This window comes from Pseudophryne corroboree, chromosome 12, assembly GCF_028390025.1.
Source record: "Pseudophryne corroboree isolate aPseCor3 chromosome 12, aPseCor3.hap2, whole genome shotgun sequence".
In the NCBI taxonomy this organism is placed as follows: domain Eukaryota; kingdom Metazoa; phylum Chordata; class Amphibia; order Anura; family Myobatrachidae; genus Pseudophryne; species Pseudophryne corroboree.
In genome coordinates this window covers 26,463,852-26,472,928 of record NC_086455.1, presented here as the reverse complement: position 1 = coordinate 26,472,928, position 9,077 = coordinate 26,463,852, and the positions used below count along the sequence as shown (strand labels likewise).

General features: G+C 44.4%; 1 protein-coding gene across 1 annotated transcript in view; it reads right to left on the bottom strand.

The window, feature by feature from the left end:
* Positions 1 to 8,181, bottom strand: part of ESR2 (estrogen receptor 2) — an 80,361-nt gene extending 72,180 nt beyond the window's left edge. Inside the window, exon 1 of the mRNA XM_063948671.1 lies at positions 8,092 to 8,181. The gene's annotated coding sequence lies outside the window, so the exon portion shown is untranslated. The remainder of the gene's footprint in view (positions 1 to 8,091) is intronic.
* Positions 8,182 to 9,077: the final 896 nt, after the last annotated feature.

The following is a 9,077-nucleotide window of genomic DNA, read 5'->3' as shown; positions in this document are numbered from 1 at the left end:
TTCTGGGCGGAAACTGACCGTTTTATGGGTGTGTGAGAAAAAACGCAGGCGTTTCAGGGAAAAACGCGGGTGTGTCTGGAGAAAAAGGGGAGTGGCTGGGCGAACGCTGGGAGTGTGTGTGACGTCAAACCAGGAACGAAACTGACTGAACTGATCGCAGTGGAGGAGTAAGTCTCGAGCTACTCGGAAACTGCAAAGAAATTTCTATTCGCAATTCTACTCACAATTCTGCTAATCTTTCGTTCGCAATTCTGCTATGCTAAAATACACTCCCAGTAGGCGGCGGCTTAGCGTGTGCAATGCTGCTAAAAGCAGCTAGCGAGCGAACAACTCGGAATGAGGGCCATAATTCAGAGCACTCAATGAAAAAAGGCAGAAAGACAAGGAGAACATACAACTCCACACAGATAATGCATTGTCCAGAATTTAACTCTACTGGTAACCACTACGCCAACTGTGCTGGGACAAAGGGGCAGGGCAGTCGAGAGCCAGGCTGGGCCCAGGTACTTTTCAAGGGGTGTAGCCTAATCACAGGAGGCGTGGTCATGTTACCTTAGAAAAAATACTGAAAAAAAAAGAAAAAGGTATTTTAAGCACCTCCCTGGACACATTCCAGCCCAGCACACAGCGGCGTGTGCTGGACTGAGGAGAAGAGCTTCAGCTGCTGCTGCCAGGTAAGGGGGAGGGGCCTGGGCCCCTACTGGACCCTCTTTGGGCCCCTCCATTAGACCTGGGTAATTTGTATCCTCTTCCCCCTCTCTCGGCACCACTGCAAAGGGATATATTTACGAAGTGGCAGTTTGGGATATTTTGAAGTTTTTCTGTCAATCCGCAGATTTACTAAAGCCAATCTGACTGGAAACCCCCACCACGGGAAACTGCCAACAAACAAATAAATTAATTGGCTGTGGCAGGGGAGATAGCTTCAAAGGCATGTTTTTTTATGCTACCTGGCCTTTCACAAGGAGAAGAATCACCATACACTTACAGTATAATGAAGGCAATTAGTATGTATTAAAAAAGGAGTCAGAAAATGTAACATTGATAATTCTCTTATGAGTGAAATATTATCCCAAAATAAAACCCTCCTGGCATAAAACCGATGCACATAGATGGTGCTTTACAAAACTCCATCAAAACCACTAACTAGTAAATACAGTGGTTTTGTGCTTCAGTGTGCAGAAGTTTCAAAACGATTGAAAAAACGACGCTTAGCCTTAGAGGGATATTCAATTAAACCCTGAAGCTAATTGCCACAGCCGGAGCAATTCAATTAGTGGAGATTACCCCGTGTGTAAATTCCCAAAGTCGGACTGAACCTCCATGAGCTGCAAGGTAAAGTCCACGAGGAAACTGTAAATTCGGGGGTCCACACATTGGGAAAACCCATTGATTCTGCAGTTTACGTGGATTCAGTGGGTTTCTGCGTCTGCAACCCCAATTTTTGATGCGGGAAAAGGTCTATTTCAGTGAATAGCCTTTCCCTGCACTGCTGGGATTTTAGGTGGCAGTTAGCCATGGGGTAAACTTTGCGGCTTATTGAATATCTGCCTTAGTAAATTTATCCCATGGTGTGTTTAGTATCAGAATGTGATCTGTTCTTTCCTCGGGTGGTCTTCAGTATGCCGACTGTCGGGATCCCGGCGCACAGTATACCGGCGCCGGAATCCCGACAGCCGACATACCGACACTTTTTCTCCCTCGTGGGGGTCCACGACCCCCCTGGAGGGAGAATAAAATAGTGTGGCGCGCGTAGCGCGCCACCGTGCCCGCAAGGGGCTCTTTTGCGCTCGCCACGCTGCCGGTATGCCGGCAGTCGGGCTCCCGGCACCGGTATGCTGGTCGCCGGGAGCCCGGCCGCCGGCATACCATACTACACCCCTTTCCTCTTTGCTAGTCAGCTCACTGGCTTAATTCATTTATGCGCTCTAGAGTATGTGGGCACGGCAATGATGGAGCTTTAGCCCATTAAGTGACTTCTGAGTCATCCATTGGCTTCAGAGCAAAGATTTCAAGATAACTGAAGAACACTGTTAGGAAATGTAAAAATTAATAACTTACTCCTCTGCAAATGTAAGTGTTCCATGTTCACTCTAAAATCGAGGTCAATTTCTGCAAAACTGAGATGCATCCAAAAACGCACAAATTGAATGCACCACTGAAACTTGCACCAGCATGTGAACTTTGTCCATCTGAGTGTGTAAGCCAGGCATGTCAAACTCAAAATCCTAACTGGACCGAATAATCAAGGTCTAAGTCTTGTGTGGGCCGCAAGAAAAAGAAAGAGTCTTATATGCAAAGATACCATATATCAATGAGCTGTTATGTGCGGTCCCCTCTCCCCTATATAATAATAATACCACATTTCAGTGTGTGCCAGGAGTTGTTATTGCCCCTCATATATCACCACCGACAGTGTCCGATACACATAATTGCCCCCAGCAGTGCCAGATACACATAATTGCCCCCACAGTGCCAAATAACACATATGCCTCCTCGGTGCCAGATAACAAATATGTCCCCACAGTGAAAGATACACGTGCCCCCAGCAGTGCGCTCGCCGCTGTTTTCACGTCTCTGCTCGCACTGCCGACACCACCTTTCTGTGGCTGCGGTCCGAGGGTATCCGGCGGCGTGTGAGTGAAATCAGGCGCCGGTTTGCGAGCCAAGCAAAGCTCGTGGTCTGGCAGCCAATCAAGAGCCACTGCTGCCGGTCTGCGGTATGATTGGCTGACGAACCGGGCAAAATTCTCAGACGCATGCGCAGTACTTAATTTTCTCCCTCCCCCAAGAGGGAGAAAAGGTGTCGGTATGCCGGGTGTCGGGATTCCGGCGCCGGTATACTGTGCGCCGGGATCCCGACAGCCGGCAAACTGAAGACCACCCTTGAGTGAATGCTACATTTTGGTACAAGCCTCTGGAAGTCCTGATGATGCATGCTGATGAGTCTTGATACCAGTATACCCTCATCAATAACAAATTAAAGTTAATGGACTGTGCGATAGCGATATGTTTAGTTTTGAAGAAAGGAAACCTTTAAGAGAAAACAAGGTGATGGTGACTATAAACAGTATAAACTCCAGTTCAACAGCTGTTTTAGGAGCCAATTTAACTGTTGTAAGTACAATGAGCACAGAAGTGTGCAGTTTAAAATACATGAAGAAGGACTATTAAATGGTTCATGGGCATTGGACATCTTAATGAAGCTTATCAGAAAAGTCTTCAAGAACTGGCCGTGTACAGCTGAGACGAAGAAATATGCAGAGTTGATATAATAGAAAGCTTCAAATATATCAAAAGTATTAAACGAATAAAATAAGGCAGTAGTAGTTAAGAAGCATGTCTGGAACAAGGGGACGTTGGAAGACTTAACTGTAATATAATGAAAACCTTGTTTAATGGACTATTACTATTTCTGTCGTTGTTGACTTTTCCGGCTCTGGCCATGTGAGTGTTTCATTCCAAGAAGAAAGGTATTCCAGCTATGTGGCCAGACAGTGTTATCTTGGACCTTTCCCAGGGACCATTGCATCCTATCTTCACCCAGTATGAGACAGCTCACAAGCATCTCTCAGCCCCCTCATTTAAGAATTCCAACTTCTCTTGTTACAGACCTGTGTCCACTGAACAACTGGAAAGCTGCTACTGCTCCTTCACCTTCTCTTCCTGGAAGATGTCAACAACATAGAGGAGGTAGTGCCTGAAAGGTATGATCCTAGCATAACATGCAGCTTGTCGAAATATTAGAGGAGATTAGATACATTATTTGGAATGGTATTGATATTCTGGTGGAAACCAGACATTCAGAATCCCGACAGTGGCAGCCCAACGTCCATAATCCCGATGTATCTCGTTGAGTATTTTACCACTGATCCTAATCCACCCATCCCACAGTCTAACCCTAAATGTTCCTCCCGCAGCCTAACCCCAACCCCTCCCCCCTGTACTGCTTAACCCTAACCCCAATCCTCGCCTTACTGCTTAACCGTAACCCCAACCCTCCCCTTTACTGCTTAATTCTAACCCCAATCTTCGCCTTACTGCTTAACCCTAACCCCAATCCTCGCCTTACTGCTTAACCCTAACCCCAGTACTTACCGTCAGGACTCTGACTGTCGGGATGCAGGTGTCGGCATTCTAACAGTTGGAATGTTAACCACTGGGATCCTGACCACATCCCGTTTGTACAGTGTTCATCCTGCCCACACAGTAGCTCATCACATCTTGTCCATATTATATGAATAAGTATATAACATTGGGGGAACATAAGGGAACCCAGTGTTTGAGAATCTAAGATTGAGATGGGCGAGGCTGGAATTTCATTGTCTTAATACTTTCAGCAGGTGGCAGGGATCACCAATTTTATCACAAACCTCCACCTTCTCAAAACCCACCAGGAGGAGGACTGACATTGCTCTGGGAAATCGGTCAAATTTGTGCCAGATATCCCTCGGGTAAGAGGGACTGGATTTTGTTCTTAGTATTGAGGCAGCTTATTATCATTTCCATGCTCTTTACCATTTTTGTGAGAAAAAGAAAAAGTTAATTCCTGTAATACGAGACTCCACCTCAAAGTCTCCCATTGTTTCTAGCCATCCAGTACAACCAACTCAGAGGATTGCTGTCAGTCACTACTGAAAACTCTCATTTGTACAGGCAGAGCTGTTGTTTTTTGGGAGATCACGATGATGGATGTTACTCTTGTGCTCCAATAGCTTTCTGGATATGTAGGCTACAGTTTGTGCCTAGTATTCCAGTCTTGGCAAAGAATAGAACCCAGCTGCAAGAGGAGGCATTGAGGTGGACTAGAAGTCATTTTTCTGAAGTAGGTGTCACTAATACCAATGCCCCAGCAAAAATCACCTTCACCTTTCCGAAAACTACCTTATAGCTTTGGGTCCAAACCAAGGCCAGCACACATCTCCTGGTGCTCACATCAGCCAAGTAATTAGTGATGGTGCTGCACAGGTGTACAGATTTTTGGTAATACCCAGTTGTGCCCAGAAAGGCTCAAATCTGTATTTGGTTGATGGGGTGGGAAAAGTGCAGAATAGTGTCTACTTTTGCAGGTTCAAGGCAAACCTGCCCACATCCAACACAGTGATCCGCAATGTCCATACTCATGTGGAGTTTGTCAAGTTGATGGTGAATCTGGCCTGCTGGATGTGGCTAAGGATTGTGGAGACATAAATTAACAATACCTAGAGCACCAAACCTACAAAACGACCCAAATAAACCATATTATGCTCAAAGCAACAGCCTAATATGGGAACCCCTTTAAACTGTTACTATGTGAACCTATAAAAAAAAGATATTAGAAACCAGTACACAAAAATAAAAAAACATCATAATTAAATTGCATCATACAGCATCCTAAGTTATGCACAACTGTTTAAAACATCATGAGATCAACTAATAACATAGGGGTCCATTTACCAAGACTAGGAGTGAGATAAAGTGGACGGATTATGGAGTACCAAACAACTAGCTCCTAACTGTCATTTTTCAAACACAGCCTGTGACATGGCAGTTAGGAGCTGATTGGCTGGTATTTTATAATCCATCCACTTTATCTCCCTCCCATCTCCCATAAAGGTGCAGCGATTAGCATAAAGCATTCATAATGGTAGATTTGCACATAAGGATCATGGCGATGTGCCTTAAATGCTCTTCACAAGAGTTACTGAAGATTGCAATATTATCCAAGTAGGCTTGGGCAAACTCCTGACTCCCAGAAGAATGCGACCTACCATCACCAGGGCGTTTCATGCCAGTACCTCTTGATTAAATCTAAGGTAGACATATAGCATGTCCTTTTCAGCTAATCCAGCAGGCCATTAACCCGGAGCATGGGGTAACCATGTATAACCTTAACTTCATTGAGTCCTCGGTAATCCATACAGAATGCGTTGGTCTTTTTGTTTTCATGGTGAGTACCTGGGACAGTTGGAATGTACAGTTACTTTGAAAGCCAGAACCAAATCCATCCAATCATTCCTCATCATGGTGAGTATCTCTGAGGGCACACAAATGGAATGACATGAGGAGAGTAAGCATGGACTGACCTGTGAATTAAGCTGTTGTGTCTTCAACAATGCACTTACCTGTGTTGTGTCTCAGCCTAGTCAGACTTAACATGCTCCATTCACAAGTCACATTTCGCATGTTTGTAAGTCAGGGATCAGATCCTCCTCTGGGTTCTCAAGTGGCACATTGCATATGGATTCAAGCTGTCTCTTCTCACTCATGGTACACTTTTAGACTATTTATAGACTTTAAGTGATATGGAATGTCCACACATGCTTACCAGTGGTGTCACAGACATTGTTGTTCCTTGAGAAGTCTGACCCAATGACAATTTGTTTTTTAATATTTTCGGGGCCAAACAAGATAATCATACAACTGCATCTGATTGGCTTGTGTGTTTTTTAGTTTGGCACTGGTAAGGTACAGTTGTTGCTTAAGTCGCTCCTGCACTTATTCAACATACCCCAGGGTGGGTATTTCTCTGCGGCTGAACCACCACTTAAACTCTCGCAAAACAATCTTAAGGGGCAGTGCACAAGCCAGCTGTACAAGAGCTCAATATTTAGCACCTATCCACCTCTGGCCAAGACGGCCTTTCTAGTGCGGCATCATGTGCAAGTTCTAGCAACTAGCTGTGGTACTTCCATGGAAATAGTAACCACCTGGTGGCTTTTCCTCAATGATGGTCATGTCTGTCAGTCTGTACAAAAGACCGTTATCCTACATTATTCTTTCTCCCAGGTTGCTGACTCTTTCAGGTTGCATGAGCTATTCCAGAACTATAAAAGGATGGAGCCCAACCAGAGCTAGAATCATTTTGCTAGTTTCTGTTTCTGGACTCTGGGAGGAAGGGATGTAGCAATTTCTTCTAATTAATTTGTCCTCCGGATGCATTATCACAGCAAGCTGGCAACTATCAATTTTTTTGATGAGCTTACCAAGTATCACAGAACCAGACACTCATTGCGGACACTTCCCTCTGAGAAGAATGGGGTTTCAGCTATGTGGCCAGACAGTGCCATTTTGGATCATTCCCTATGGCCATTGCATCCTAACCTCATCCAGTAAGAAGCAGCTGACAAGTATCTCCAAGCCTCCTCCTTTGAGAATTCCTGTAAAGTTCAGCAACTTCTCTTATAGACTTGCATCCTCTGAACAATTAAGAAGCTGCTGTTCCAGGGGGATGTAGTCTTGTTACCGGCGGTCTGGATATCGCCGGCACGAACTGATCACAATATGCCTTTAAACACGTCTTGCAGTTTTTAAAAACATTAGAGGGGACTTAACAGTTAATACAGTGCTTATCATTCACAAATAGATAATCAAAATGATCACAGCTAGTCCAGCCAGGGTATATAACCAGAGTACAATCTGGGGGAATGTAAGAGAATCTGGTGTTTGATAATCTAGCAATGTGACAGACAGGGGTCAAGTTCCACCGGCTTCGTCATTGCAGCAAGTGGAATCTCAGTCGTCACAGTTATTTTAGAATCATAATGGAAAAACTGACTGATGGATATCAGTGTTCAGTCATCTATGCTCTGAATCAAGGAGGAAATGTGAGTACAATCACAGAACAACATGATTGAAATATTGCCAGAAGTTTTAGTAACTTCTAAATTATAATTTGCACAAATTGAAGGAACGGTTTTCTAAAATGACTTGGTAACCCCTGGTTCTGCAGCCACTGTAATGTGAAGTTCCACAACAGCTAGAGAGACGACTTACTCTGAATTACGATGGTAATCGATCTCTTGAACATTTAGTGGAACAAATAGCATGACTGATATTACAAATGTTCAAATAAACAACTACATTTATAAAATGATAATAATGTGCATTCCCAGATTTAGGGGCACGGTTGTAGAAATACAAAAGAGGGAAATATGTGCAGAGGCTGCAGGTCTGTGATAACAGATGAAAGGGGAAAAAAAGTAAAACGAGAGGAAGAAGCGCACTCACTCCCCTTAAGTGTTCAGCAAATAGTTTTATCGTTCACATTGAGCCCTCGAGGATTTTACTTACGACACTTTCTGTTGGAAATCTGAAACAAACATGACTGACCTAGTCTTATGCAGCAGTTGTGTGATCCGCCCTCTCTTCCTCTTCTTCCTCTGTCTATCCCTCCTCATGTATCTGTGTGCTGTATGTGGCGGCTGGTGCGTACAATAATAAGAGAAAAAAAGAAGAAGAAAAAAGACAGTGCAAAGCATCAACCAACATGTAAGTCATCTGCTTTATTTACACACAGAGATAGATAGATAGATAGATAGATAGATAGATAGATAGATAGATAGATAGATAGATAGATAGATAGATAGATAGATAGATAGGGGTTACGGCCGTTAGGTCGACACAACTTAGGTCGAAACTCATTAAGTCGACCACTGAAGGAGGACAATGCCATTAGGTTGACATGCATTATGTCGACATGGCCGTTAGGTCGACAGGTCTAAAGGTCGACATGAGTTTTTCACCTTTTTTTCTGTTTTGGACTTTTTCACACTTAACGATCCACGTGGACTACGACTAGAATGGTAAACTGTGCAGAGCAAAGCGGTAGCGGAGCGAGGCACCTTGCCCAAACTTCGCTCGCCATGCGAGGGAACACGGTGCACTAATTGGGGTTCCTGTCACTTTACGGAGAAAACAACACCAAAAACAGTAAAAAACCTCATGTCGACCTTTTGACCTGGCTGTTTTGTTTCATCACTTTCTCTTACTTTAGTCGCCTGGGTGTCTATTTAGGGTGTGGTTCATCAAATCGACAGTGTCTAGGTCGACAATGTTTATGTCGACCACTATAGGTCGACAGTCACTAGGTCGACATGGATGGAAGGTCGACAGGGTTTCTAGGTCGACAGGTCTAAAGGTCGACATGAGGATTTTTTTTTGTGACGTTTTCTTCGTAGAGTGACCGGGATCCCAAATTAGTGCACCGCGTCCCCTCGCATGGCTCGCTTCGCTCGCCATGCTTCGGGCATGGTGCCTTCGCTTCGCTCGGCACACTTTACCGTTCCAATCGTAGTCCACGTGGATCGTTAAGTATG